At 47.2% G+C, this 8,365-nt stretch overlaps 1 long non-coding RNA gene across 1 annotated transcript in view; it reads right to left on the bottom strand.

Annotated features, from left to right (window-relative positions):
• Nucleotides 1–6,676, bottom strand: part of LOC309661410 — an 85,149-nt gene extending 78,473 nt beyond the window's left edge. Inside the window, exon 1 of the long non-coding RNA XR_014264031.1 lies at nucleotides 6,570–6,676. This is a non-coding gene — a long non-coding RNA (uncharacterized lncRNA). The remainder of the gene's footprint in view (nucleotides 1–6,569) is intronic.
• Between the last annotated feature and the right edge of the window lie 1,689 nt (nucleotides 6,677–8,365).

Genomic DNA, 8,365 nt, shown 5'->3' on the forward strand with positions numbered 1-8,365 from the left:
CCTTGACTTTCACTTTAGTTATAGAGCAGAGCAGGTGAGCTTCCACCTAGGAACTGGAAGCACAAGGTTTCTATCGGGAGAACTCATTTTCTTCGCAGAAGCAGGCAGGCAGTAACTAAAAGGACAGTAACAACAGTGCTTTTCAGGTAGCTTCCAGACTGCATGAGTGGAGCTTTCAAAATAGGAAAACAAGATTTGTGTCTCAGTCTCACATTTCCAGATTCACACGCAGCATAAGGAGATGTTGATGCTAACAAGTCAAAAGAGATTCACGATACCCACTGGAGCTTTCCCTAATTCTAATTTTTTCTACGACCGCTTTTTTGCGTGCAGTCAAGTGCCTAAACAAAGGATGCGCGAGGGCGATATAGGGGCCTGTGCTTCTTCCAAAGTCCTGCCGTGTTATACCAAGAACTGTGCTTAAATTGTACTTGGAATGCAAGCCGACCACCTCCTGAGGATGCGTGACTCTAAGTGTAATAGGGGAAAAGGGATTAAAAAGAGTGTTCTTCTCAAAAGAGTTCAACTAGGGGAATGAGGTTACATCCATTTAATGGAGGACAGTCTAGAAGTGTGTTCCTTAATCCTGTGTAGAGCTGAGGTAAACTGGCTCTCTCAAGGAAGAGTGCAGTGTGTTGCCTTTCTCTAGCCAACACTGGGGTGTCCCGAAAGGCCTACGGGGCTGAAGTTCCTTACCTGACCCTGAGCTTCCTGGCTTTACTCAGTATAATGGTAGCAGAACGGGTGTGCAACAAGGTCCCTAGAAGTGTGGAAAAGCTTACTACCGTGAAACTAAAGCAGAACAGTGAAGAAGGCCTGATGGAGCTTCTCCATACCTCCCGTTTGGCAAGGCAAATCAGGGCCTTACTTCGGGGCTAGGGCTCACGTGGACTTTCACTTTAGATATAGAGCAGAGCAGGGTGAGCTTCCAAGTAGGAAGTGGAAGCACAAGGTTTCGGACGGGAAAACTCAATATCTTCTCAGAACCGTGCAGGCAGTGACTAAAACCCCGGCAACAACAATGCTTTTCAGGTATAAAGGAGGCCGCATGAACAGAGCTTTCCAAATGGGCAAAGAAACCTTGTGCCATCAGTCTCCAAATAGTAAGTTGGTACGCAGCATACACGCAGGACCAGAGCTTCCCGGCTCTAGGCAGTTTTCTGATTGCGATAGGGGTGCTGAAGCAAGGTCTCTAGGAGTCTAGGAAAACTTACTACGGTTAAACTAAAGAACAGCGATGAAGGCCTCATGGAGCTGCTGCACGCCTCCCGTTTTGCCAGGATAATCAGGGCATTACTTCGAGGCTAGTGTTCCCTGACTTTCACTTTAGTTATAGAGGAGAGCAGTTGAGCTTCCAACTAGGAACTGGAAGCACAAGGTTTCTTTCGGGAGAACTCATTTTCTTCGCAGAAGCAGGCAGGCAGTAACTAAAAGGACGGTAACAAGAGTGCTTTTCAGGTAGCTTCCAGACTGCATGAGTGGAGCTTTCAAAATGGGAAAACAAAATTTGTGTCTCAGTCTCACATTTCCAGATTCACACGCAGCATAAGGAGATGTTGATGCTAACAAGTCAAAAGAGATTCACGCTACCCACTGGGGCTTTCCCTAATTCTAATTTTTTCTAGGTCCGATTTTTGCGTGCAGCCAAGTGCCTAAACAAAGGATGCGCCAGGAAACTTAGGGTCCTGTGCATCTTCCAAAGACCTGCAGTGTTACACCAAGAACTGTGCTTAAATTGTACTTGGAATGCAAGGTGACTGCCTCCTTGAGGATGCGTGACTCTAAGTGTAAAAGGTGAAAAGGGATTAGAAGCAGAGTGTTTTTATCAGTAGAGTTATGCTAGGGGAATGAGGTTACATCCATTGCATGGAGGAGTGTCTAGAGTGTGTTCCTGAAACCTGTGGAGAGCTGACGTAATCTGGCTCTCCCAAGGAAGAGTGCCGTGTGTTGCCTTTCTCTAGCTAACCCTGCAGTGTTCCAAAAGGCCTACGGGGCTGAAGTTGTTAACTGCCCCTGAGGTTCTTGGCTCTACTCAGTATACTGGTACCGAAACAGGTGCTGAAGCAAGGTCCCTAGGAGTCTTGAAAAGCTTACTACAGTGAAACTAAAGCAGAACACTGAAGAAGGCCTGATGGAGCTGCTCCATACCTCCCGTTATGCAAGGCAAATCAGGGCCTACTTCGAGGCTAGGACTCACTACCGTTAAACTACAGGAGAACAGCGATGAAGGCCTCATGGAGCTGCTGCACGCCTCCCGTTTTGTCAGGTTAATCAGGGCTTTACTTCGAGGCTAGTGCTCCCCTTGACTTTCACTTTAGTTATAGAGCAGAGCAGGTGAGCTTCCAACTAGGAACTGCAAGCACAAGGTTTCTTTCGGGAGAACTCATTTTCTTCGCTGAAGCAGGCAGGCAGTAACTAAAAGGACAGTAACAACAGTGCTTTTCAGGTAGCTTCGAGACTGCATGAGTGAAGCTTTCAAAATAGGAAAACAAGATTTGTGTTTGAGTCTCACATTTCCAGATTCACACGCATCATAAGGAGATGTTGATGCTAACAAGTCAAAAGAGATTCACGCTACCCACTGGGGCTTTCCCTAATTCTAATTTTTTCTAGGTCCGATTTTTGCGTGCAGCCAACTGCCTAAACAAAGGATGCGCCAGGAAACTTAGGGGCCTGTGCATCTTCCAAAGACCTGCAGTGTTACACCAAGAACTGTGCTTAAATTGTACTTGGAATGCAAGGCGACTGCCTCCTTGAGGATGCGTGACTGTAAGTGTAAAAGGTGAAAAGGGATTAGAAGCAGAGTGTTTTTCTCAGTAGAGTTATGCTAGGGGAATGAGGTTACATCCATTGCATGGAGGAGTGTCTAGAAGTGTGTTCCTGAAACCTGTGTAGAGCTGAGGTAATCTGGCTCTCCCAAGGAAGAGTGCCGTGTGTTGCCTTTCTCTAGCTAACCCTGCAGTGTTCCAAAAGGCCTACGGGGCTGAAGTTGTTAGCTGCCCCTGAGGTTCTTGGCTCTACTCAGTATACTGGTACAGAAACAGGTGCTGAAGCAAGGTCCCTAGGAGTCTTAAAAAGCTTACTACAGTGAAACTAAAGCAGAACACTGAAGAAGGCCTGATGGAGCTGCTCCATACCTCCCGTTTGACAAGGCAATTCAGGGCCTTACTTCGAGGCTAAGGCTCACGTGGACTTTCACTTTAGGTATAGAGCAGAGCAGGGTGAGCTTCCAACTAGGAACTGGAAGCGCAAGGTTTCGTACGGGAAAACTCAATATCTTCTCAGAACCATGCAGGCAGTGACTAAAACCCTGGCAACAACAATGCTTTTCAGGTATAAAGGAGGCCGCATGAACAGAGCTTTCCAAATGGGCAAAGAAGCCTTGTGCCATCAGTCTCCAAATAGTAAGTTGGTACGCAGCATACACGCAGGACCAGAGCTTCCCGACTCTAGGCAGTTTTCTGATTCCGATATGGGTGCTGAAGCAAGGTCTCTAGGAGTCTTGGAAAACATACTACCGTTAAACTAAAGGAGAACAGCGATGAAGGCCTCATGGAGCTGCTGCACGCCTCCTCTTTCGCCAGGATAATCAGGGCATTACTTCGAGGCTAGTGCTCCCCTTGACTTTCACTTCAGTCATAGAGCAGAGCAGGTGAGCTTCCAACTAGGAACCGGAAGCACAAGGTTTCTTTCGGAAGAACTCATTTTCTACGCAGAAGCAGGCAGGCAGTAAGTAAAAGGACGGTAACAAGAGTGCTTTTCAAGTAGCTTCAAGACTGCATGAGTGGAGCTTTCAAAGTTGGAAAACAATCTTTGTGCCATCAGTCTCCCATTTCCAGATTGACACGCAGCATAAGGAGATGTTGATGCTAACAAGTCAAAAGAGATTCACGATACCCACTGGGGCTTTCCCTTATTCAACCTGTTTCTACGACCACTTTTCTGCATGCAGCCAAGTGCCTAAACAAAGGATGCGACATGGAGACTTAGGGGCCTGTGCATCCTCCAAAGACCTGCAGTGTTACACCAAGAACTGTGCTTAAATTGTACGTGGAATGCAAGGCGATCGCCTCCTTGAGGATGCGTGACTCTTGGTGTAAAAGGTGAAAAGGGATTAGAAGCAGAGTGTTTTTCTCAATAGAGTTCAGCTAGGGGAATGAGGTTACATCCATTGCATGGAGGAGTGTCTAGAAGTGTGTTCCTGAAACCTGTGTAGAGCTGAGGTAATCTGGCTCTCCCAAGGAAGAGTGCCGTGTGTTGCCTTTCTCTAGCCAACACTGGAGTGTTCCAAAAGGCCTACGGGGCTGAAGTTGTTAGCTGCCCCTGAGGTTCTTGGCTCTACTCAGTATACTGGTACCGAAACAGGTGCTGAAACAAGGTCCCTAGGAGTCTTGAAAAGCTTAATACAGTGAAACTAAAGCAGAACACTGAAGAAGGCCTGATGGAGCTGCTCCATACCTCCCGTTTGGCAAGGCAAATCAGGGCCTACTTCGAGGCTAGGACTCACTACCGTTAAACTAAAGGAGAACAGCGAGGAAGGCCTCATGGAGCTGCTGCACGCCTCCCGTTTTGCCAGGATAATCAGGGCATTACTTCGAGGCTAGTGCTCCCCTTGACTTTCACTTTAGTTATAGAGCAGAGCAGGTGAGCTTCCAACTAGGAACTGGAAGCACAAGGTTTCTTTCGGGAGAACTCATTTTCTTCGCTGAAGCAGGCAGGCAGTAACTAAAATGAAGGTAACAACAGTGCTTTTCAGGTAGCTTCGAGACTGCATGAGTGAAGCTTTCAAAATAGGAAAACAAGATTTGTGTCTCAGTCTCACATTTCCAGATTCACACGCATCATAAGGAGATGTTGATGCTAACAAGTCAAAAGAGATTCACGCTACCCACTGGGGCTTTCCCTAATTCTAATTTTTTCTAGGTCCGATTTTTGCGTGCAGCCAAGTGCCTAAACAAAGGATGCGCCAGGAAACTTAGGGGCCTGTGCATCTTCCAAAGACCTGCAGTGTTACACCAAGAACTGTGCTTAAATTGTACTTGGAATGCAAGGCGACTGCCTCCTTGAGGATGCGTGACTCTAAGTGTAAAAGGTGAAAAGGGATTAGAAGCAGAGTGTTTTTCTCAGTAGAGTTATGCTAGGGGAATGAGGTTACATCCATTGCATGGAGGAGTGTCTAGAAGTGTGTTCCTGAAACCTGTGGAGAGCTTTGGTAATCTGGCTCTCCCAAGGAAGAGTGCCGTGTGTTGCCTTTCTCTACCTAACCCTGCAGTGTTCCAAAAGGCCTACGGGGCTGAAGTTGTTAACTGCCCCTGAGGTTCTTGGCTCTACTCAGTATACTGGTACCGAAACAGGTGCTGAAGCAAGGTCCCTAGGAGTCTTGAAAAGCTTGATACAGTGAAACTAAAGCAGAACACTGAAGAAGGCCTGATGGAGCTGCTCCATACCTCCCGTTTGGCAAGGCAAATCAGGGCCTACTTCGAGGCTAGGACTCACTACCGTTAAACTACAGGAGAACAGCGATGAAGGCCTCATGGAGCTGCTGCACGCCTCCCGTTTTGTCAGGTTAATCAGGGCTTTACTTCGAGGCTAGTGCTCCCCTTGACTTTCACTTTAGTTATAGAGCAGAGCAGGTGAGCTTCCAACTAGGAACTGCAAGCACAAGGTTTCTTTCAGGAGAACTCATTTTCTTCGCTGAAGCAGGCAGGCAGTAACTAAAAGGACAGTAACAACAGTGCTTTTCAGGTAGCTTCGAGACTGCATGAGTGAAGCTTTCAAAATAGGAAAACAAGATTTGTGTCTGAGTCTCACATTTCCAGATTCACACGCATCATAAGGAGATGTTGATGCTAACAAGTCAAAAGAGATTCACGCTACCCACTGGGGCTTTCCCTAATTCTAATTTTTTCCAGGTCCGATTTTTGCGTGCAGCCAAGTGCCTAAACAAAGGATGCGCCAGGAAACTTAGGGGCCTGTGCATCTTCCAAAGACCTGCAGTGTTACACCAAGAACTGTGCTTAAATTGTACTTGGAATGCAAGGCGACTGCCTCCTTGAGGATGCGTGACTCTAAGTGTAAAAGGTGAAAAGGGATTAGAAGCAGAGTGTTTTTCTCAGTAGAGTTATGCTAGGGGAATGAGGTTACATCCATTGCATGGAGGAGTGTCTAGAAGTGTGTTCCTGAAACCTGTGTAGAGCTGAGGTAATCTGGCTCTCCCAAGGAAGAGTGCCGTGTGTTGCCTTTCTCTAGCTAACCCAGCAGTGTTCCAAAAGGCCTACGGGGCTGAAGTTTTTAGCTGCCCCTGAGGTTCTTGGCTCTACTCAGTATACTGGTACAGAAACAGGTGCTGAAGCAAGGTCCCTAGGAGTCTTAAAAAGCTTACTACAGTGAAACTAAAGCAGAACACTGAAGAAGGCCTGATGGAGCTGCTCCATACCTCCCGTTTGACAAGGCAATTCAGGGCCTTACTTCGAGGCTAAGGCTCACGTGGACTTTCACTTTAGGTATAGAGCAGAGCAGGGTGAGCTTCCAACTAGGAACTGGAAGCGCAAGGTTTCGTACGGGAAAACTCAATATCTTCTCAGAACCATGCAGGCAGTGACTAAAACCCCGGCAACAACAATGCTTTTCAGGTATAAAGGAGGCCGCATGAACAGAGCTTTCCAAATGGGCAAAGAAGCCTTGTGCCATCAGTCTCCAAATAGTAAGTTGGTACGCAGCAAACACGCAGGACCAGAGCTTCCCGACTCTAGGCAGTTTTCTGATTCCGATATGGGTGCTGAAGCAAGGTCTCTAGGAGTCTTGGAAAACATACTACCGTTAAACTAAAGGAGAACAGCGATGAAGGCCTCATGGAGCTGCTGCACGCCTCCTCTTTCGCCAGGATAATCAGGGCATTACTTCGAGGCTAGTGCTCCCCTTGACTTTCACTTCAGTCATAGAGCAGAGTAGGTGAGCTTCCAACTAGGAACCGGAAGCACAAGGTTTCTTTCGGAAGAACTCATTTTCTACGCAGAAGCAGGCAGGCAGTAAGTAAAAGGACGGTAACAAGAGTGCTTTTCAAGTAGCTTCAAGACTGCATGAGTGGAGCTTTCAAAGTTGGAAAACAATCTTTGTGCCATCAGTCTCCCATTTCCAGATTGACACGCAGCATAAGGAGATGTTGATGCTAACAAGTCAAAAGAGATTCACGATACCCACTGGGGCTTTCCCTTATTCAACCTGTTTCTACGACCACTTTTCTGCATGCAGCCAAGTGCCTAAACAAAGGATGCGACATGGAGACTTAGGGGCCTGTGCATCCTCCAAAGACCTGCAGTGTTACACCAAGAACTGTGCTTAAATTGTACGTGGAATGCAAGGCGATCGCCTCCTTGAGGATGCGTGACTCTTGGTGTAAAAGGTGAAAAGGGATTAGAAGCAGAGTGTTTTTCTCAATAGAGTTCAGCTAGGGGAATGAGGTTACATCCATTGCATGGAGGAGTGTCTAGAAGTGTGTTCCTGAAACCTGTGTAGAGCTGAGGTAATCTGGCTCTCCCAAGGAAGAGTGCCGTGTGTTGCCTTTCTCTAGCCAACACTGGAGTGTTCCAAAAGGCCTACGGGGCTGAAGTTGTTAGCTGCCCCTGAGGTTCCTGGCTCTACTCAGTATACTGGTACCGAAACAGGTGCTGAAACAAGGTCCCTAGCAGTCTTGAAAAGCTTACTACAGTGAAACTAAAGCAGAACACTGAAGAAGGCCTGATGGAGCTGCTCCATACCTCCCGTTTGGCAAGGCAAATCAGGGCCTACTTCGAGGCTAGGACTCACTACCGTTAAACTAAAGGAGAACAGCGAGGAAGGCCTCATGGAGCTGCTGCACGCCTCCCGTTTTGCCAGGATAATCAGGGCATTACTTCGAGGCTAGTGCTCCCCTTGACTTTCACTTTAGTTATAGAGCAGAGCAGGTGAGCTTCCAACTAGAACTGGAAGCACAAGGTTTCGTTCGGGAGAACTCATTTTCTTCGCTGAAGCAGGCAGGCAGTAACTAAAATGAAGGTAACAACAGTGCTTTTCAGGTAGCTTCGAGACTGCATGAGTGAAGCTTTCAAAATAGGAAAACAAGATTTGTGTCTCAGTCTCACATTTCCAGATTCACACGCATCATAAGGAGATGTTGATGCTAACAAGTCAAAAGAGATTCACGCTACCCACTGGGGCTTTCCCTAATTCTAATTTTTTCTAGGTCCGATTTTTGCGTGCAGCCAAGTGCCTAAACAAAGGATGCGCCAGGAAACTTAGGGGCCTGTGCATCTTCCAAAGACCTGCAGTGTTACACCAAGAACTGTGCTTAAATTGTACTTGGAATGCAAGGCGACTGCCTCCTTGA

This window comes from Balaenoptera physalus (genome assembly GCF_965194825.1).
Source record: "Balaenoptera physalus genome assembly, chromosome: 5".
Lineage (NCBI taxonomy): Eukaryota > Metazoa > Chordata > Mammalia > Artiodactyla > Balaenopteridae > Balaenoptera > Balaenoptera physalus.